The sequence below is a fragment of the Aethalodelphis obliquidens genome, unplaced genomic scaffold (genome assembly GCF_003676395.1).
Source record: "Aethalodelphis obliquidens isolate GAN/ISIS:26980383/991018 unplaced genomic scaffold, ASM367639v1 scaffold44, whole genome shotgun sequence".
Lineage (NCBI taxonomy): Eukaryota > Metazoa > Chordata > Mammalia > Artiodactyla > Delphinidae > Aethalodelphis > Aethalodelphis obliquidens.
Window position 1 is genome coordinate 7,840,393 of NW_020837988.1, and position 22,022 is coordinate 7,862,414.

Sequence of the window (22,022 nt, forward strand, 5' to 3'; positions counted from 1 at the left end):
AAGTCACGTGTTCATGGTCACACGGCTCCTAAGTGGTGCCGCTGGGACTTCAACTCAGGCAGTCTAGCTCGAGTCCATTCGCTTAACCACAGAAAAAGCTCCTCCTCCCCAGAGCAGCAGAGATAGGGACAGAGTAAAACACATTTCTGGCAGGTCCACACCCTCTGAAAGACAGCAATTCTTCTCCTGGTTATAAAAGCAACAACTGCTCTATTCACTTCTGGGGCACATGGCAGGCGGCTGCGGTGGCCTCTGCCTGCGGATCAGGGCCCTGAGCGCCCGCCGAGGCCGCCAGGTGGGAGACACCACCGGGTCTCAGCAGCCCGCCCGCCTCTGCTCCTCCCACCCTTGAGAGATCAGGCACCCAGACCACAGGCACCAGACACTGGAGGCTAACACCAGAGGGCGCTGTGCCTGCTCCAGGAAAACGCCAGATTGTAAAGTGAAACTAAGTCATGAAACGGAGCCACGTTTTTTGCTAGGCGCACCCTGGACGCAGTTTTTAAAAAACTGTTACCAGCGTGGGATCTGAGGTGGAAGGTGGATAGATTTTAACTGTCATTATTGGTTCTAGAATTCTGAACAACCTCTGAGGTGGTGAACTGTTGTTTAACATTTCTTGAGGGAGAGCTGTAGCTATCAGAGGTTTCTGAATAACAAAAAAAAGCAAGACAAGAAAGGTAACACACCAAAATGTTAAAGTGTCTGAGTGAAGAGGGGCTACAGGTGGTTTTAAAAACGAACATTGGGCTTCCCTGGTGGCACAGTGGTTGGGAGTCCGCCTGCCGATGCAGGGGACACGGGTTCGTGCCCCGGGCCGGGAAGATCCCACATGCCGCGGAGCGGCTGGGCCCGTGAGCCATGGCCGCTGAGCCTGCGCGTCCGGAGCCTGTGCTCCGCAACGGGAGAGGCCACAACAGTGAGAGGCCCGTGTACCGCAAAAAAAACAAAAACAAAACGAACATGCATTACTTTGGAGACTTTTAACATGTTTTTAAATTGACGTATAGTTGATTTACAATATTGTGTTAGTTTCAAGTGTACAGCACAGCGATTTGTTTTTGTGGGTTCTTTGCAGATTATATTCCGTTACAGGTTATTACAAGAGATTGGGTATAACTCCCTGTGCTTGGACACTTTTGTGACATGTCTGTGGGACGTGCCTGGTGGAATCCGAGAACCCACATCCTTTGCTTCCACTGCCTCCTCTGGAAACAGGAGTAGCAAACAACACACCTGCCCCGCATAGCGAGGATTCCCGCACCTGCTCTGGAGGAAGAGAGCCAGGCTTCAGGGAGGACAGGCACTGGTGAGATAAGTCCCGCTCTGACTCAGCCTCCATTCTAGTGCAGCAGAGAGACAGACAGACAGACAGGCACACAGACAGAGGTCAGGTGGTGCTATGTGCCATACAGAAAACCAAGGCACTCCCCAGGGTGTGTGGGGGACAGGCTGGAAGCGGGAGGGGAGCAAGTTATTTATTTTGAGAGGGTGACCAGGAAAGGCCGCTCCAAGGTGACATGTGACCAGAGATCTGAGTGTATTAAGGGAGTGAGCTTTCCAAGCAGACAGAAGAGCCGCCCTGACTGGATGTTCGACGCCCAGCAGAGGCCAGCAGGGCTGCGACAGAGCAGCAAGGAACAGGAGGCGAGGCCAGGCGTCTCGGGCCTCAGAGAAAAAGCACCAGGGAAGGACCTGAGAGTCCGTCCTGAGTGACGGGAGCTCCTGCAGGTCTCTGAGCCGGGGAGGGGGGGTCACGTTAAAAGCGTCATCTGGCTGTTGAGCAGGGCAGGGTGACCAGGTAGCCCAGTGGTTCTCAACTGGGGGCAACTCTGCCCCCCAGAGGACATCTGTAATGTCTGGAGACACGCTTGGCTGTCACAGCTGGGGGGGGGGTGGGTGGGGGCCGGTTCCTGGTGGTTGGAGGCCAGGGACGCTGGTAAACATCCAACAGTGCTCAGGACAGCCCCCCACAGCAGAGACTGATCCGGCCCAGAGCATCAGCAGTGCTGAGGCTGAGGAGCCCTGAGGCTGTTCCCAGGAGAGCCTGGCGGTGCTGAGACCAGAGGAGGCGGAAGGGATCACTCTCCAGACCCTTTCTGAAGTTTGAGCTAAGGAGGTGCTCCAAGTGGGAAAGCAATTCAGTGGCCAAGGGAGGAGGGGGGACACTGCTGGGGGAAGGCAACATGGCACGGGGGCTGAGCACTTCCGTCCCACCCCCATTTGAGCTCCAAGGAGCTCTGCCCTGGCCAGGAGGCCCACTCTCTGCCCCTTTGCCCCCCGGGCTGCCCGAGGCGCACACTGCTTCCCTGAGCTGCAGCTCTGACGCCGAGCACTGACGGCACAGCAGGAATGACGAGCTGGTCCCGCAGCTCCTGGTCTTAGACCCTCATTCCCAACACTGCTCTCCACTGAACCTAATGCGCCACATAAAAATGTTCCAAGGACAGAAAAAGGCAAACTGAGGCTGATCAACCGGTTCAAAGTACAAGGAAGCTGAAACAAGAAGTTACTTTAAAGTGGATTTGAACATCACATCCTGTAAGACTGGGTGGCCCTAAGGGCTGGCCTGCTCAGTGGGGGCTGAGCACCCACCTTAGGAAAAAAGCAGGCTTCACACCTGGTCCCTAAGATCAGTATCCACTAACAGGGCTCCCAGCGTGAGGGGGGAAGAGGCAGGAAGTCCAACAATGGGCAAAGGAGGGCCATTAAAGGGGCCGAGCGTCTGCGTCAAGGCTGGAAGCCACCCGCCCGCCACTGCCATCTCCTGTCAAACTCCGGCAAGGCCAAAACACAGGGGAGGAGAGGCGGGTGTCCTTGGGACCCACAGCAAGAAAGCCGCACAGTCTTCCCTGGGGGACTGACAATGGGCGTACCAGCACCCACAGCCTCGGGTCGCAGGACGAGCTGGCTGCCAGTCCCACACCGTGCCCCTGGGAAGTGAGTGGGCGATGGGGGATGGCTTGCTGTGGCCCCCGGTTTGGGCAGTGTTCAGTGGCCTGAGCCAGGCCCTTCCTGGGGAGGGAGAGGAAAGAGGAGTGCCAGGGCCAGCAGACACTCGGGAGATGAGGCTGTTTACCTAGGCCAGGACTCAAAGAACGGATTCCTGAAAGGAATGTAATGAGGTGAGGCCAGTGCTGGAAATTTCTAAAGGCCTGCTACTTCCCAAGGGGTAAAAAGAATCTGAGAAACACCATGCCTCCCACCTCTCATACAGCTAGAGCTGGGACAGTGGTCAATGTGGGGTGGGGTGGGGAGACTTCAGCGCCTCCTAACCAGCCCCTCTCACTCCCTCAGCCGGGGTCGCAGATGCTGAAGAAGGCCCCAGTCCCGCGGCCCCTGGGTCTGCTTGGCTGCAAGCACCCCAGCTCACTGCGGTGGCCACCCAGCTGCACTCCAAGCCAGGATGGAATGGGGGACATGCCAGTCACTGGCTGAGAAGCCCAGCTCAGTCTAGGGGGTGAATGAGGAAGCTGTTCAATAGGAACTTTGCTAATCCTAGGACTGAGGTCATGGAAATTTTTTTTAGTGCTTCCTATAGATTCAAGGCTAGAGAAGAATACAAATGTAAAATAAGGAATGTACACAGTCTTTAAGGAATTTAGAAGGATCTGGCACAGAGATGGGTGGGGAAAGGGGAAGGGCAGGCCCAGGGATATTAACTCCCTCCCTCCGACGCAAATACAATTTGGAGGCCAGAGAAGCTAAGATGCCAGATTGGGAAGTTTATCCCACAGTGCAGAATTCTGAAAAAGCCTTGGAAATCCTAGAATGGAATGCTCCCTAGAGCAGTGTTTTTCCTTCTTTCTTTTTTTTTTCTTTTTGCCATGCCAGTCGGCCAGAGGGATCCCAGTTCCCCGACCAGGGATTGAACCCAGGCCCTCGGCAGTGAAACTGCAGAATCCCAACCACTGGACCATCACGGAATTCCCAAGCAGCGTTTTTCAAACTGAGGGCTGTGACCCATTAGCGGGTTATGAGATCAGTTTAGTGGGTCGTGGCCAACACTGGGTGTATCACACACAGGAAGGCTAGGTACCGTTTTTTTAATTTATTTATTTTTGGTTGCATTGGGTCTTCGTTGTTGGGTCTTCGTTGCTGCACACAGGCTTTCTCCCGTTGCGGCAGGCTACTCTTCGTTGCGGCGCGTGGGCTTCTTACTGCGGTGGTTTCTCTTGTTGCAGAGCTCGGGCTCTAGGTGCGCAGGCTTCAATAGTTGTGGCACGTGGACTTCAGTAGTTGTGGCTCGCAGGCTCTAGAGCGCAGGCTCAGTAGTCGTGGCACACGGGCTTAGTTGCTCTGCGGCATGTGGGATCTTCGAGACCAGGGCTCGAACCCGTGTCCCCTGCATTGGCAGGCGGGTTCCCAACCACTGCGCCAGCAGTGAAGCCCCGAGGTACTGTTCTGAGAACACATTTCCAGGTGCGTATATAACATACATGTGTCCTGGGTCACGATGTATATAATATGTTCTATGGCGGGTCACTTTCAAGAAGTCTGAGGGCCCCACCCTGCCTACCTGCTCTGCTGGCTCCCTCTGGCTAGGGTTTCAGCCAGTTACAAGCGGAGCGAGACCTCTCTTCTCGTCAGAAGCTGGTCTAGATCTAGCCCAAAACAAGAAAACAATCAAAAACCCTAGGATCTAAACGTTCACACACAGATACCGTGGGAGTGGGGAACTTTTAACTCTTTCTGACATTACCTAAAACGTCAGTAAGTTGGCCTTCAGAAGAGTGAACCTGGGAGTGGCAGGAAATGGTATTAACTGTGGGTTGGAGCTGGGCTCCTCTTCCAGCTTCCAGTTCTGAATGGATTTGGGGATATGACTGGCCAGTGAGTCTAGCGAATGCCAGTGTAATGACTTTCTCAGAGCAGTTGACCATCATGTGACTGAGTCCCTAAAAATCCAGCCATCAGCAAACTGCCCACCTGAGGATCGAAGGTTTTACCAGCAAACACCAATGGCCAGAGGGCCTCACATGCCGGGGGGAGGAGGAGAGCTGGAAATGGCTGGGCAGTGGAAGAAAAGACAAACGCCGGTGCCCCTAACTGGAAAATTCTGTCAATCACGTGCTACAGAAACCATTCAACAGAAGCTCTGCTAAAACCAAAGACTGGGGTCCATCAATTCAATAGTTCTTTAGTGTTTTCCATAGATTCAGAATGAGACAAGAATACAAACACATAGGTACGTGTCCTGGCTTTACAGAACTTACATTTAGATGGGGGAGACAAAATGAAAATACCTGAAAACATTTATACAAGTAAATACACTGCCAAGCTGGGTAGAGAGACAAAGATTTCTGCTTCCAAATGGCAGGTGGGGGAAGGCGGGAAGGGCCAGGCTGCAAAGGAAATGTGCATCAGAGACACAGGCAAGGGATGCCACCCCCCGCCCCCTGCAGATGACAACTGGCCAGGCCTCTGTACTCTCAACCCCCAGGGGTAGCCCTGTCTCCAGGGGCCCCTCTCTCTGACGGCACACCACAGTCCCGAAGCCTGTCATCAGGGCCGGCAATGCAGCATGACTGCATCCCTGCTTGGAAACTGCAGCTGCGGCTTGCCAGCTTGCTGAAATGGTCCAGAGGCACAGCCTGCCCAAGGGGACAGAGAAAGGGGACTGAGTCCAACCGCCTGCTCAGTGAGGGGGAAGGACCAGGGAGCTGTGCCTGGCGCCAGGCCAGCTGGAGCCCAGGCAGCAGAGCTGGGTCTCTGCAGATGCTGCAGTGTTTGGGGTGCAGCACATGCGTTCCAGTGGCAAGAGCTGGCGTGGAGAAAGAACCCAGCACTACACCCAGTGTCTTGGCCCTGGGCTTATCAACCTGGCTCTAAAAAGGACAAAACAGCCCAGGACTCCCGGATGAGAAAGGAGGGTACAGACAGGCAGCTTTAGACTGAGAAGGCCTCCCTCCTCAAGAGGCATGACTAAAAGGTAGAAAGTAAACAGCATGACGTCCTGTCTCTTCTCGTGGCCGGGCTGCCGGGCATCCATCCCCGGGAGTAAGCAGAGAGCAAGCCCACGGTCCAGGTGCAGACAGAGCCCAACACTGCCTTCCAGACCCCCACCCTAAGCCCCACGTGTCTGATGGCAGGTGAGTTCACAGAACAATGACCCAGGCTGGTAATCCCACGAATAGACCTTTATGGAGCCCGCACTGTGCAGGGAAAAGCCCCACATGGAGGTACTACTCTGGTAGCTCTCGTGCCACAGAGGAGGCTGGAGGCTCGGAGAGGTAAGTGACCTGCCCCAGGCCACCTGGCGCCGGGATTCCAGAGCCCTGGATCTGCTAGTGTCCTTCCTCATCTGGCGGGCGTGACCCTCTGCACGGCCCTTTCTACTCCAGGGCATCGTCCTGGATCTTGCTGAAAATGCAGACTCCCAGGCCCAGCCCAGCTGCCTTAGAATCCACAGGTTAACAAGGTCTCCAGGTGACCCACGTGCACATCACCTCGTCCTCACGTAACAGTGGCTCTTAACAGAGGGGCATCAAGATGGAAGGAGGGCCCCATCCCAGGCTCACTGCCCACAGTCCCCAGGATGGTATTCTGAAAACAGGCATTCTGAAAAAGTTCCTAAAGGGATTTTGATACATATCTCCAAATCCTGGTTACTCTGACTGGCATTTTAAAGGCAGTAAGGGAGGAGGAGAAATAGCTAAAAGGGACTATATCTGAGTCCAGTGGGGCAGGTCAAGCCCACTCTCAACTATAAGGGACCCCATGAGGAAGAAACACAGCCTCCTGAACCCACACCAACCTCTGCTTGTTCCTCAAACACCTGTGGTTACTATTTCAAGGCATGAAATGGATCCCCATCCTAGGGTACAGGGTATCACTCAGGCACCAACTGGCCTGGCAACTCTGGCACAGACCAAATGGCTCCTGGGGGCCGCTATTACCTCTTGGTTTGACCGTTAAGTCCTAAAAACCTGACTGACCATGAAAAAGCAGAATCCCTGAGGCTGGGAGGACGCACCCCTCCATTCCTGCAGGCACAGTGAGACGAGGCTGCAGCTGGCCATACAGCCCAACAGCCAGGTCCTGCAGAGGCCACGGTGCTGCCACTCCCCAGCTGCATGCGCTAAGTCCTGTCACCTCCCTGGGCATCATCTGGCATGGGCAGCCCTGGGCTGGACAAGCTCTGGGCCCTTCCAGCTCCAGAGCTCATCCCCTGCAACGTCTCCAGAAGCCCTGGAGTCTACCTGCCCAGCACCTGTCCCTGCAGAGGGGCCACGTGGGTATTCCATTTGTAAAGTAAATCCCCACAGACCCCCAAGGGGGGCGGCTGAAAGGAAAAGATGGCGCTGGTGCACACGGCCTGAGAAGGCCCCGGGACAGGAGCACCAGGGCAAAGCCTGGACGAGGCCCCTGACAGTTTCTCTCCCCAGGAACTTAGAGCTCAGCTGGAGAAAACAAGTACACAAAATAACATCTACAAAGACAGAAACAAGATGCAAAAATTAACGTACAGGGCTCCTCTGGTGGCGCGGTGGTTAAGAATCTGCCTGTCAATGCAAGGGACACGGGTTCGAGCCCTGGCCCGGGAAGATTCCACATGCCTCGGAGCAACTAAGCCCGTACGCCACAACTACTGAGCCCACGTGCCACAACTACTGAAGCCTGCGCGCCTAGAGCCCGTGCTCTGCAACAAGAGAAGCCACCGCAATGAGAAGCCCGCACACTGCAACCAAGAGTAGGCCCCGCTCGCCGCAACCAGAGAAAGCCCGCGCAAGCAACGAAGACCCAATGCAGCCAAATATAAAAACAAATAAATAAATTTATTTTTAAAAAATTAACGTACAGGTGCCTCTTGAGCTAGATGTCATTACTAAAAAGTCTTTTACAAATTGAAAGGATTTTAGAATCGGGGAGCTATTTCAGGAAAACCCACAGCAAATCTTATAGTATGCAAATTACCACCTTCTTATATGGTCAAAATTCTCCTCCCCTCTTAATGACTGCAGACACACCCACCTCAGCGATGAGCAGATACAGCCAAGAGAGAACCAGAGCGCGTGGGAGAGGGTGCGCTCAGCTGGATGGCGGGGTGGCACTAAGGTGCCTGCCTGGAGGAGGTGCGATCGGAGGAGGTGGTACTGCACGGGCCAGGGGGCCAGCAAGAGGTGCTCTCAGGCCCCGGTAAGCCTGGAGGGAGGGAGGGAGGGAAGGGTAAGGAGTGTCCGAGCGCCTCACAGACTTCATCTGGGCCTCACAGCCCCCTCAGGAGGAGGGTCCTGGAAACGATGTGCCGGGAGTGGGCACAGGGCTGGCACGCACCAAGTGAGCCTCTCCCCAGTCCGCCTCCTGGCACCAGGCCAGCCCCGCTGCCCCACGGCACCCCTGAGCCGTCTGGGGAGAGGGGGTGATCAGTGAACAGACACCAGCACGCAAGACCCTGGCCTGATTCTCTTTTCTGTACGATTAAGCATGAAACTTCATTCCTTCCTTCCTTCCTTCCTTCCTCCAGGCTCCTCTAGGTCCGACATAGAAGGACTTCTCAGGCAGAATTCATATTACCACAAATCTGAAGGAGGACACACTTCCTGAAAGTGAGAGATCAAAATGTATTTGAACTATTGGACGCCCACCTCTAGACACCAAGCCCTGAAATCAGCAACTGCAAGGTAGCGTTTTGGCCGACACACACCACTATGTTTGGTCTTGAAGGGCAACTGATGGAAACCACCCGATGGCCCCATAAAGACAGAGTGGAGGAGTCTAGATATGTAACTCATCAGTGTGGAAACAGCAAAAGATTATGAAGAAGAACGGAGGCAGCCTCGACAGGCCCCTTGGGAGGAGGACTAGACTTTACTGCAACTATCAGAACCCTCAGAACTCTTTCAAAAATACACATTCCTGGGCTTCCCTGGTGGTGCAGTGGCTGAGAGGCCGCCTGCCGATGCAGGGGACACGGGTTCGTGCCCCGGTCCGGGAAGATCCCACATGCCGCGGAGCGGCTGGGCCCGTGAGCCATGGCCGCTGAGCCTGCGCGTCCAGAGCCTGTGCTCCGCAACGGGAGAGGCCACAACAGTGAGAGGCCCGCGTACCGCAAAAAAACAAAAAACAAAACACATTCCTGATTTTTTTTTTTTAACCCCAAACCTACTGAACGAATCTCTGGGTGAAGCCAGGAATCTATTTCTTAACATTCGCTGGGCGAGTCAGATAACCAGCCTGGTTAAAATAGCTCTACTTCAACCAGTATGCTTCCCTTTCTTCTAAAACAAAATAGGACTACTAGGGACATTTGGTTTTTTTGTTGTTTTTTCTTTGTTTTAATTTTATTTATTCATTTTTGGCTGCTTTGGGTCTTCATTGCTGCACGCAGGCTTTCTCTAGTTGCGGAGAGCGGGGACTGCTCTTCGTTGCGGTGTGCGGGCTTCTCATTGCTGTGGCTTCTCTTGTTGCGGAGCACGGGCTCTAGGTGCGTGGGCTTCAGTAGCTGCGGCATGTGGGCTCTAGAGCGCAGGCCCAGTAGTTGTGGCGCACGGGCTTAGTTGCTCCGCGGCATGTGGGACCTTCCCGGACCCGGGCTCAAACCCGTGTCCCCTGCATTGGCAGGCGGATTCTTAACCACTGCGCCACCAGGGAAGCCTCGGGACATTTGTTTTTAATTTTTAAAAAATTTAAAGATAAAAATCTGGGGATCAAGATGCAAAAAAGCAAGGTGGATTAAAATAATGAACAAAGTGAGGTTCAGCTCATACCCGGCCCTCAGTATCCCTGACACACTCCTCCTGCGGTTCAGCCCTTGAACAGACACACAGGCACCAGGTCCCCTAAACGATGTGGCCCCAACTCTGACCTCTGCTCAGGTGGTCCAGACCCTGGTCTAGGTCAGCTTCCAGACAGACACCAAGAACAAAGCCCCAGACCCTGCTGACCAAGAGCCCTGTGACCTGACCCAGGCCAGCTGCTGCCTAGGTGGCAAAGAGCAGAACCTGCCAGTACACATCCCCGGACACCTGGGGGACACGGTTTTCCCACCATAAAGACTTCCAGGCAGGAAGGCAGCTCCTAGGCCCATGCTAAAAATCACAAGAAACGTGATTTTTAGAGCTGGGTTACTGGACGGGACGGAGCTGGAGCATCAGATGTGGCTCTTCTCTCCTGTAAGAACTCTGAGTCTGAGAAAGAACTGCCCTGGCAGGAAGGCGAGTCACTGCCTGATGCACAGCCTCCAAGACGACCACGAGGACCTCGGCTCACAGACGCTCCCGCTCCCTGTTCTTCACCTTCCTCTCTTCACACCCACAGAAAAATGACAGCATCTTCAAAACGATGTCACCTCTGGTCAGCAGAGAGCTGGGGACTCATTCCCGCAGTGGCTCATGACGCCGAGCCTTATCTCCACCCAGAACGTCTGCGGCTCCCGCGGTCCACGCTCCCAAACTGAGAATCAGCTGCTAATCAACGGGCACACTCTCTGCAGAACGCACCCCACCTTCTGAAGCTGACTCACACCGAAAGGGATCCACTCAGCACTGCTATTTTTAAAAATGCAAATACGGGAGGAAAAGACAGTACAAATAACACACCAGACCCCTGGTCCGAGGCTGAGTCCTTGCTCAGGGGTCAGGTTCTCACTGAGGTGGGCTGTGGGAGCAGGGTGGCTCATCTCCCCACGCGGCTTTGTTTTCATCATACCTGTGGGCCCAGAGCCCCCACCCCACCCGTTCCCTGAGCCACCCCTAGGCAGGTAAGGGGGATCCACACCAGAGGGGCGGGAGCTTCACGACCCTCCCCAGAATGACCGTGTCAGAACCATGCTGGTCCTCTGCTTTCCTCAATTCCAAAACTACATCTTTCCGAGACAAACCGGGGTGGGTGCTGCAAACATCCCCTGCCTGCCCCCCACCCCGGAAGCAGGAGCTTGACGAAGGCACAGGAAGCCAAGGAGGAAGAGACACGAGACCCCCGGGATGGAGAGCGAGCCAGGGTCTCGCATCACCGAGTGATGGTCTTAACAGCCAGCTGGTCCCAAACTGCTGACAGCCCTCTGGACCTGCCTGATCCCCACCGTGGATGCCACAGTCACTGAGAGCCACGCAGACAGGCTGGCCCCGCCACTCCCCAGTGCCAACCTCGACAGTCACATCTTCCTTTTCTCAGTCACCCCATGTCACTAGAATTAGGTCAGGAAGGGATCAGGTAGCCAGCCTTCTGAGCAAAGATTTCTAACAAAATGAAGCACAAATACTTAGCAGTCGGCTTCTGGGCTGAGTCGTGGTAACTGGCACGGCTGGGAAAGTGGAAAGGACTCACCACCACCCACTGGAGAGAGGTGAGGAGGAAACACCTACTGGCACTGTAGACTCAGCTCGGGCCTGCACGGTCACAACCCCTCCAAAGACTGAAACGTCAGCGTCGTCGTCATCTAAGCCACCAGAGCATGGAAGGTGAGCATGTTCTGCTCTCCTAAGGATGGCAGTAATCAGCACCACTGAGATACACTAACACATTACCATGGACGCACTAGGGTGCCAGCACCCCTGCTTGAGGAGGGCTGGAGACTTGCCAGGAGTACGCAGTACACCTTTTTTTTTTCTTTTTAAAATTTATTTTTGGCTGCGTTGGGTCTTCGTTGCTGCGCGCGGGCTTTCTCCTGTTGCTGCGAGCGGGGGCTACTCTTCGTTGCGGTGCGCGGGCTTCTCATTGCAGTGGCTTCTCTTGTTGCAAGGCACAGGCTATAGGCGCGCGGGCTCAGCAGTCGTGGCTCGCGGGCTCTAGAGCACAGGCTCAGTAGTTGTGGTGCATGGGCTTTGTTGCTCCGCGGCATGTGGGATCTTCCCAGACCAGGTCTTGAACCCATGTCCCCTGCATTGGCAGGCGGATTCTTAACCACTGCGTCACCAGGGAAGCCCGCAGTACACCTTTTACTATAAACATCTCAGCCTTCCTATCTCTCCTACCTGGGCTGTCCCTATTTCTCTAATCCCTGGGGACTCAGAGCTGGCCAACAGTCTGCTGGACCAGAAATCTAAAGCAGAACCAGAAGACAACCCCAGACTGGCATATCTGAAGAATCCTTCCCACTCCCGCAGGTGTATCCAGACGCCCTCAAGGACTCTGCTACGGTCCATCCTTCAAGGTCCAACCAAGCCACGTGAAGGTGACAGTAGGCCTGTGGAGATGGTTTTGAGATCTAAGCCCCAGGACGTATGTGGCACGTGGTAAGTAATGGAAATAGTAGTTCTCTTGCCCTCCCACGCCCACCCCGCTTACGCTCTCCCACGCCCACCCCGCTTACGCTCTCCCAGCAATTTCAGAGTTTACTTCACCCATCAGTAGTTTGAACTAGCCTGAAACAGCAGGTAATATACGAAGCTGTGAAATGAACCACACAGGGAGAGGGCATGCCAGAAGGTGTTTAACCTAAACCTGGCTTTCCTCAGGCCTGGGCTTCAGATCTGCCCCTCCTCTCTCGGGCTCGGCGGGGACAGAGCCCGCCCTGTAGGAAGTCTGGGTTTGCTTCCTTTGACATCTGTCATCCGCTGCTCGCTCCATCGACAGTGGATCATCCATCCATCCACCCACTCATTCAACAGTCTGCATACCTACCAGGACGCCAAACGCTGCGCCTGGTGCTAGCAAGACACCAGGCCACGAGGAGCCAAGGGGGGGGGGTGGTGGAAGTGCAACAAGCAGCGACACACGAGGAGCCGCCGCGGCAACAATCACGGCCTTCACGTTTGCCCAGACAGCTGACTCAGGCCTCTGTCCAGACGTCACCCCCCAGGAAGCCCTTCTCTGACCGCCTGTCCAGCGCTGCTGCTCCCTACTCACCAGCCCCGCCTGGCACGGGGCGGCCCCAGCACAGTGCCTGGGAAACAGACAGCACTCAAACGCGTCCCCCAGGGCAGAGGCTGCAGGGGGACCCGCGGGAACGGGGACAGGTGGCCGAAAGCAGTGGTCAGCAACGCCCACGCTGGAGGACAACTGGCCACCCAGGAAGCAGGGACCAGAGAGGCTGGCGGGAGGAGAAAGGAAGAGGCAGGTGGAGGGGACGCAGGCTGGGCAAGGGCCTCTTTTTGAGACTTTAAAGTTAGGTGCGGCGGCGGCGGCGGCTGAGGGGCAGTCTGGAGAGTCCAGGCTGCGAGGTACCCAGGGAGATGCCTCCAGCCCGGTCGTGCAAGAGCCAGAGCCTGGCAGCTCCACGAGGCTGGTGTCCCACGGGCACCCTGGAGTCCGGCCGCCGGGCCACCCCCGCCGTCCTCTCCGGGCGCAGGCAGGCTGCAGGGCCCGGCTTCTGCTCCCACTGCGCCCGCCTCCCTTCAGCCCCAAACGTCATGAGCAGCCAGTTCCCCGCAAGAGACCCTCGTCTGGCAGCCGCCTCCGCATATGTGAGCTGCTCCCCCAAGCAGACCACCCGCGGCTCAAGGGCAGGGTCCCATCACACACAAGTCTGCGCACACGGACTGCAGTCACCGGCCTGGCCCAGAGGCTCAGCCCCCCCCCCCCCCCCCCGTCTAAAATGACAGTTCCGGGGGTGACCAACGTCCACAGGCGCAGACACCGCCAGTGGTGGTGCCCAGGGCCCGCAGGCCGGGGCCTTTCCCAGGGTCTTGGAGGAGTGGGATGGAGACCCAGCAGCAGGCTGGAGGATGGGGAGACGCCTGCCCTTCCCTGCTTGTTATCACCCTGATGTGTTTCCTTCACTTGAAGCTTTAACAGAGCTTTAAGACTAGGCTTACACAACGGTGGCTTTTATGAAAACTGAGTCTTTTTTGGAAGGGGTGGGAAGCGGGAAGAGAAGCAAGGAAAAGGGCAAGGGGGGGCGCACGTGCGTGCGTGTGCGTGTGTGTGTGTGTAGTGGAAAAACCCATTGATTCTACAGACCTTTCCTGATTCTCAGGAGAGTTATATAAAAAAAATAGGATAATAAAAGAAATGGGAGGGAGAGGATTACCAATAGCTTCAAAACACAAATCAATCCTAGCACCCTTAAAAAAAAAAAAACCTTCGGGCTTCCCTGGTGGCTCAGTGGTTAAGAATCACCTGCCAATGCAGGGGATTGGCAGGGACACAGGTTCGAGCCCTGGTCCGGGAAGATCCCACATGCCGCAGAGCAACTAAGCCCGTGCGCCACAACTACTGAGCCCGCGCTCTAGAGCCCGCAAGCCACAACTACTGAGCCCATGTGCTACAACTACTGAAGCCCGTGCGCCTAGAGCCCGTGCTCCGCAACAAGAAAAGCCACTGCAGTGAGAAGCCCACGCACTGCAACGAAGAGTAGCCCCTGCTCGCCACAACCAGAGAAAGCCCGCCCACAGGACGAAGACCCAACGCAGCCAAAAATAAAAACAACAACAAAACCCTTCACAGCTTTCCACTGACTGAAATCTGAGGGTTGAGTTCCAGAAATCCAGGTAGAATAACCACTTAAGAAACAGACTTTAAAACAGTAATACTTCAACCTTCACTCTTAACACCCCACGTTCCTGATGCTCACAAAGCCAAGAGAAGGAAGCATTTCAGAAAAAGAGCTGCTCCACACAGATGACAGTGACCCGACAAGCAAAAACAACACTACTTCGGAGAAGCAGCAAGAACAAGCAAGGTGAGGCCCTCCGTCCCGCTGCTGTTTTGAGTCAGCCAGCCTTTCGACAATGTTAAGCCCAGTTTTGATCACTACACTAAGAGAATGTGGAGAAGTCTGAGAAGGTTCAGAGCAGTGCTAGAAACAGTATCTATGAGGAAAGAGGGAAACAACTTCCAGGAGAGAAGCCCAGGACTGGAATTTCTGCCGTCAAGTCTATGGCTTTCCTGGGAATATGGAACAATTCTAAATGTCAGTGGAGAATTTAAAGTAGGGGTGGCTGGGCTAAAGGAAGAAACCAGGGTCAGAAATTACTCTCCAGAACGGGCTTCCGGAATGTCGATCTGCATATCGTTAAAGACCCTCACGGAGCAGACACCCTCCATCCTTCCTGGGTCAGACCCGCCCTGCCCAGCGGGGCAGCCACCAGCCTCGTCTGGCGACTGAGCGCTTGAAACGTGATGTCTGAATCAGGATGTGCTGGAACACAGAGAGGATTACAAAGACTTACTACGAAGAACGCAAACTACCTCGTGAATGTTTTTTTACATCCGTTATATGTTCAAACAATGTCTTGGCTCTATACTGGCTTAAATAAAATATATTACAATTAATTTCACCTGCTCCTTTTTACATTTAAAGAATTGAGGCCATGAGAAAAAAGACTTTCAATAGAGAGTGAGACCACTTTCTATGGAACAGCGTTGGTTTAAACCAGTGAATTCTTTAAAAAAAAAAAAAAACAACAAAGAGTTCCAAAGGGCTTAACAACACAAAACAGCAACGCCCTGTCTTACTGTCTCAGTAGCGCTCCCCTGAGAAAACCACTTTCTAATTTCTTAGCAGTTTGAGTATTTACCCATATACATAAACAATATGCTTGCACCTCTAATTCCTAAGTTATTAACTGTGGACATTACCTAGGGACCTCCTGTTTCTTACCCGTCCCCTGACAACCCCTTACCTTGAGTCCATCCTTCCGACAGTTCTGCAGCTTTGACAGAAACGACCTGAAGGTGCTGGAATGGAGTAAACGCGGCTCACAGCTGGACTGAGTGTGCTCTGTGGATACACACAACCTGTGTACGGACTGAGAACTCTATCAAATAGCTATCCCTAACTTTTCCAAACATGCTCACACAATCCATCAGGTGAGTATGGGTTCTGTCTCTCTTCCTTGGAGATCTCTCTCCTGCAGAATTCCAGCCTGCCTCTCCAACAGCCTGCCTGTGGGGGAATCTCGTTTTCTGGATGCCAGAAAACTCCCTTGTCTTGGTGAAGCACACCTCCCACCAGCTTCTGGAGGAAGGTCCACGGGAGGCACATTTTTCCAGTCTTTGCAGGCCTGAGAAGAAATACTCGTCAGGTAACTGGCTGGATGTGAAACTCCCAGAGAACATAGAGGGCTCCGCTCTTGTCTTCCACCCCGAGGCCTCTGTCGTTAACTGGCACTTTTGCTCTGTTTATATTCATTGTGATCCCTGCGGATTTATTTGTTACCTTTAGGGCTTTCTGCCTACCACGCTTTTTCTTTGCTCTTTTTTCTGGTGAAATGACCTAGTTTTTATAATTCTGGATATTTTCCCTCTATTGGTTTGAAGGCTTCCAATCCTATTTCTATCCTTAACATTTTAATATGTCTACTTGACTCAGACGACCTAAGGCAAATCAGTATCCCTCCCACTCTTGCCAAACAGTTCAAAGATCTTAGAAAGCGTTAATTTTCAGATAAACCCCTCTCTCATTTCCATCGATTGTTTGTCAGGATTTCAGTTTTTAACTCTCCTCAAGTCAGTAATGATCACCGTTTCTGCCGTATCTGTACGCCATTTCTTTTTGTCTCTCTCTCCTGGGTTTAGTTTCCTTCTTCCTGAAGTACAATGAAGGTCTGTGAGTGAATGAACTTAGTTTTTCTTTCTGTGAAAAATGCCTGTATTTTGTTCTCACTATACTATAGAATGATAAGCTGGTCACTGAAAACTAAGCTCATTTTCCTCGGCACACTGAAGATTTTATTCCATCGTGGTCTGGCCTCACCGTTACTACTTAGACATCTGCTGAGCATCACTGCTGAACCTCGGGAGTAATCCGTCTTTTCCTCTCAAGCTGCTTTTAAGATGCTCTTGATTCCTCCGGGAACTCCATCCGACTCTGCCTGGGCCCCTCCTCCCACCCTCTGAGCTTGGCACTTCCCTTCCCTCAATACCATCTACACCATCTCTCTGGATCTCTGTGCTAATTCTACTTCGCTTCTTCAGATCTATTTTCCAGTTCATATAATTCTCTCTTGTGGTGTGTCTATTCTGCTATTTAACATTTCCACTGGGTTCTATATGCAACGATTAGAGTTTTCATTGTAGAGATTTTATGTGGCTCTTTTAAAAAACAGTCTCTAAAACGTACTGTATCTTATTCTTTCCTTGATTTCTATTCTTTCTTTAAGCCCTTCAATCACTTTAAACGTTACATTTAATCTCATTATCTGAAGTTTTAAAATGCTGGAAATCCTCCTGTTTGTTGTGACAGCTGACTCTTCCTTATGATTTTTCTGTATGTTTAGTAATTTCTCAGCACGAGCTCATCATTTGTGGAAATCACAGGATTCCAAGTGGCCTGCATTGTGGAAGGGTCATTCTACAGAAGTTTTGCTTTTCTTTCTGCAAGGACCTCCAGGAGCGTCACCAGCCTGGTGCTGGCTTGGGGATTCCTGAAAGTGGGTATTATAAATACAGACCTCAAACTCAGATGTTTCAATCGCTCATGGGAGACTTCCCCTAACACCTCACGGTGTGGGGCAGTGATAAACGTCCTCGCCATTTCTCTGGCTTCATGGGGGAGATTCTGTCACATCTTTTTTTTTTCCCCTTTTACCAGGAAATAGTCCTTTGAGGGGATTTCTATTTCAATTCGATACATTTTCATTAAAATCCAGACTTCTATTATTGTTAGGGCCTGTTTTAGGGCCCAATAAACACCCCTCAGGGCTGCTATGACATCAGCAGCCTATTCTGCTCTGGTTTTAGGTTCCCTCTTTGATTCTGGTGTCCTGTTATCCCTTTTCTTTCTTATGTGCTTAGCTACATTTAAAATGTTTGTTACATTTTAATAGCACTTCTAAGTGACTGTGGTAAGAGTGGTTCTACGTTAGCTCAATCTGCCATGTCGGATTGGAAACCTACTACGCCACTGCCTCCGGCTTCCCAGGAGGTTGAAAATCCGATGCATCTTCATTCCCAATCTTTTTTATGCGACTGTTTTCTCTCTTTGGAAGCTTTATCCCCAGTGTTCTGGAATTACACAATGTGCCAGCCAGGACTTTTTCCATGCACCATCCTGGAACCTTGTGATCTTCAATTCTGGAAACATTTCCGATTTCCTTGATCCATTTCTGCCCTTCATTTTCCCTTTCTCTCTTTATAGATCTCCTAGATGTCAGATACTTTATTGTATTTGCTGGGAGTCTTTGTCAACGCTTTTCTTCTAATATTATGTTTGTAATTTCCAAGAATTATTTCTTGTTCTGATTTTTATAGCATCCTGTTTTATTTCATTGACAAAATATTGACTCTTATTTCAGGCTATTCACTATGTGTTCTGAGGGTTTCTTCTGTCCGCAGTATCAACTGCTTCCTCCGACACATCTTTCTCTTGTTTGTTCTAGCCTCTACCCTTCATGCTGGGAGCTTTCTGAATATGCTGTGATCCTTGGCTGTCCATTCCTATTTTAGAATGAGTCATCAGGGAAATCTTTGTGGTGATGGTACAGTCATGTAACTCGACTGCTGAGGTGGTTACATGAAGCTGCATGTGATAAAATGGCATAGAACTGTACACACATCGTATACATGTCAATTTCCTGGTTTTGCTATTGTCTGTGGTTATGTACAATGTAACCATTGGGGGAAACTGGATGAAAGGTGCAGGGGACCTCTCTGTATCATTTTTGCAACTTCTTATGAATCTATAATTATTTCAAAATAAAAAATATAAAAGTAGGGGCTTCCCTGGTGGCGCAGTGGTTGAGAGTCCGCCTGTCGATGCAGGGGACCCGGGTTCGTGCCCCAGTCTGGGAAGATCCCACATGCCGCTGGGAGCGGCTGGGCCCGTGAGCCATGGCCGCTGAGCCTGTGCATCTGGAGCCTGTGCTCCGCAACGGGAGAGGCTGCAACAGTGAGAGGCCCGTGTACCGCAAAAAAAAAAAAAAAAAAATATATATATATATATATATATATATATATATATATACACACACACACACATACACATACATACATACATAAAAGTTGAGGTAATAAAAAGATGATGGAAGCTTTGTGGACACAGCAAGCCTTTGGACTAGTACTGATCATATTAGCTGGGGTAGCATCTAGCTTTTGCTTTGAGGGACTGCCAAACACTAACAACTGCTGGCCTGTCTCCGACACTGTTCCTTCTCCAGAGGGAAGTCCTCCAACCCCGCGCCTGGCCTGATCTCAGGCTATGGGATTTCCCCTTGAGCATACAGACGTCCATGAATCCCCCTTTCAGCCCAGGGTTACACTGACCCCTTCGCTCCACCTGAGGTTCCTCATCTAGAGTCTCCGGTTTGATTTCTCCGGAACATCAACCTCTGCGCTCGCGTGGGCGGAGGGGATAAGTATTCTCTGTTTGTACTAGTGGGCAGGTAACTTGGGGAATTGAATTTCTCCCTATACAGACTCTCAGTTAATCCCTCTGTCTTTAGGCCCAGACCGCACTCCCACCTCGAGGACACCAGGCTTCCCACACTGCTCCTCCCTGGGCCGTGTCTCTGAGGCACCAAACATTTCAGCTCCTGCTCTGCTGCTGCAGTCACCGTCCATCATCCACAACTTGAAACCTACTGTCAATTGTCTTCTCTCGCATTCTTTCTCCTCGTGGGCTTAGACATTTTTTAAGTTCTTTTTTTTTTAATAAATTGTATTTATTTACTTATTTTTGGCTGCATTGGGTCTTCCTTGCTGTGCGTGGGCTTTCTCTGGTTGCGGTGAGCGGGGGCTACCCTTTGTTGCAGTGCGCCGGCTTCTCATTGCAGTGGCTTCTCTTATTGTGGAGCACAGGCTCTAGGCGCGTGGGCTTCAGTAGTTGTGGCACGCGGGCTCTAGAGCGCAGGCTCAGTAGTTGTGGCGCACGGGCTTAGTTGCTCTGCAGCACGTGGGATCATCCTGGGCCAGGGCTCAAACCCATGTCCCCTGCACTGGCAGGCGGATTCTTAACCACTGCACCACACGGGAAGCCCTAAAAAATCCTTTTACTGTCATTTTAGAAGGGCTTCTGGAGGAAGTGGAAATAAATGTGTTCAATCGCCCCTGTTTACCTAAATATACCATGCCAACCAGAGCTCTTTAACCTTAATTTTCCAAAGTACTTACACATAACCATGGGACACATTTGAAGACGGAGAGACGGTAATGTGTCAACAGAAACAAGAAATCACAAATTCAAAAATGAGAAATCCTCAGTTTCGACAATCACTTACAAGTATTTGCACACTACCTACTAGACACCAGTGTATCTTTGAAGGGCTCTTCCAGTATTGCTGCTCCAAGATTCGAAATGGTGGGAAGGGAAAAGAGAGCACAACTCCCTTAGAAAGTGCCCCAATCACCTGAAAAGGCCACCTGTCTGCCCCTACAAATAGCTTTTTGTTTCAAATGTCGGAGAAACTTTAAATTCCATAGATCGCTGTGATTCAACCATGACAGTCAGAACTGATCCAGGACAAAGCTGGGCTCCAGGTGGGAGAGACTCACTGTCAGTGTAGAGCAACAGGCACGAGTAATCAACACTTTACACACTTACAAAATTAAATGAGACTCTTAAATGCTAACCTAAAAACAATTGCTGAGAAAGTCACAGGACATAAATAGCAGTACACGTGCCCCTCGGCAGACAGTCATGCTGCTTAAGGAGGGAGGATCTGTGAAGCAGCGGCGGCCAAGACACACTCGGAAAGCCAAGGGCCTCTGGGAACCAAGCGCTGTTTGTCACACGCAGGCATCCTCTCACTGTTTCAGCACAACCATGCCTTCAACCTGCCGAAGGGCTACAGAAACGACGCAGTTACCAAAGTACATTCATGTCAAGCAACAAGCATTTCATCATCTACTGCATAAGAAATATTATAATCCGTACTGCAAGAAAGAGCCAAGAAAAACAAAAAAAGATGGTATAGCCTCTGCCTTTGAGAAACTTCAACTGTAAATGGCATACCATGCATAGTTCATGTGACTGGTACGTATGTGAAATGCTGCCCCACTGTCCAAGAAGCCCTATTCAACAACCCCTTTCTTATTCTAGAGTGACTGTGGAGCAACAGATGGAAAACAATCAGAACTCAGTTCTTAGAAAGATTTAGAACTTAAAGACCTTTCAGTTTATAAGGGTCTCAAATCCTCTAGAGCATATTTAAGTAGGAAAGGAGGTTAAATCTCAATGTAATGCAAGACACCTGGCACAGACCCCTACGCCATGCACAGGGCACCTACCAAAGACCTGCTAGAGTCTAAAGAACACCCAAATGCAGGGTCTCAGAGGCAAGCCAACACATAACCCAATTAGAAAAATAGACATCAGGGGCTTCCCTGGTGGCGCAGTGGTTGAGAGTCTGCCTGCCGATGCAGGGGACACGGGTTCGTGCCCCGGTCCGGGAAGATCCCACATGCCACAGAGCGGCTGGGCCCGTGAGCCATGGCCGCTGAGCCTGCGCGTCGCCACGGGAGAGGCCACAACAGTGAGAGGCCCGCGTACTGAAGAAGAAGAAGAAAAAAAAACACCTCACAGAAAAAGAGGTCAGATTTGTGGTTACCAGAGGCAGCCGGTGGGGTGGAGGGGGAACTGCAGGAAGGTGGTCAAAGGTATCAACTTTCAGTTATAAGGTAAATAAGCACTAAGGATGTAACGTACAACATGATAAATACAATTAACACTGCCGTATGTTATATAGGAAAGTTGAGAGTGAATCCTAAGAGTCCTCATCACAAGGAAAACAGTATTTTTTCTTTTATTTTGTATCTATGAGATGATGGATGTTCACTAAACCTACTGTGGTCATCATTTCATGATATATTTAAGTCAAATCATTGTGCTGCACACCTTAAATTTATACAGTGCTGTATGTCAATTATATCTCAATAAAACTGGGGGGAAAAGCAGAGGCAAATTTTCAATATCATTTTTCTATGTTAATAGTTTAAAAAAATCTAATTCAGTCTCACTGCAGAACCATCACAGAGAAATTCTAAACAGGGTGTTAAAATATGCCTAGTCTCGTAAAAAAAATTATATATATATATGCACAGAATAGACTATATCTGGTCATAGTGGTGGAAATGGTAGGAAGGAAACAAACATTTCATTACATACTCTTTTAAACCTCTTGAATGTTGTTCCATCTGCATATATTATCTATTTAAACACACACACACACACACACACACACACACACACACACACACACACA

The 22,022-nt window shown here is 51.5% G+C and overlaps 1 protein-coding gene across 1 annotated transcript in view; it reads right to left on the reverse strand.

The window, feature by feature from the left end:
• Window positions 1-22,022, reverse strand: part of UBE2O (ubiquitin conjugating enzyme E2 O) — a 55,620-nt gene that overhangs the window by 16,379 nt on the left and 17,219 nt on the right. The window lies entirely within an intron of this gene.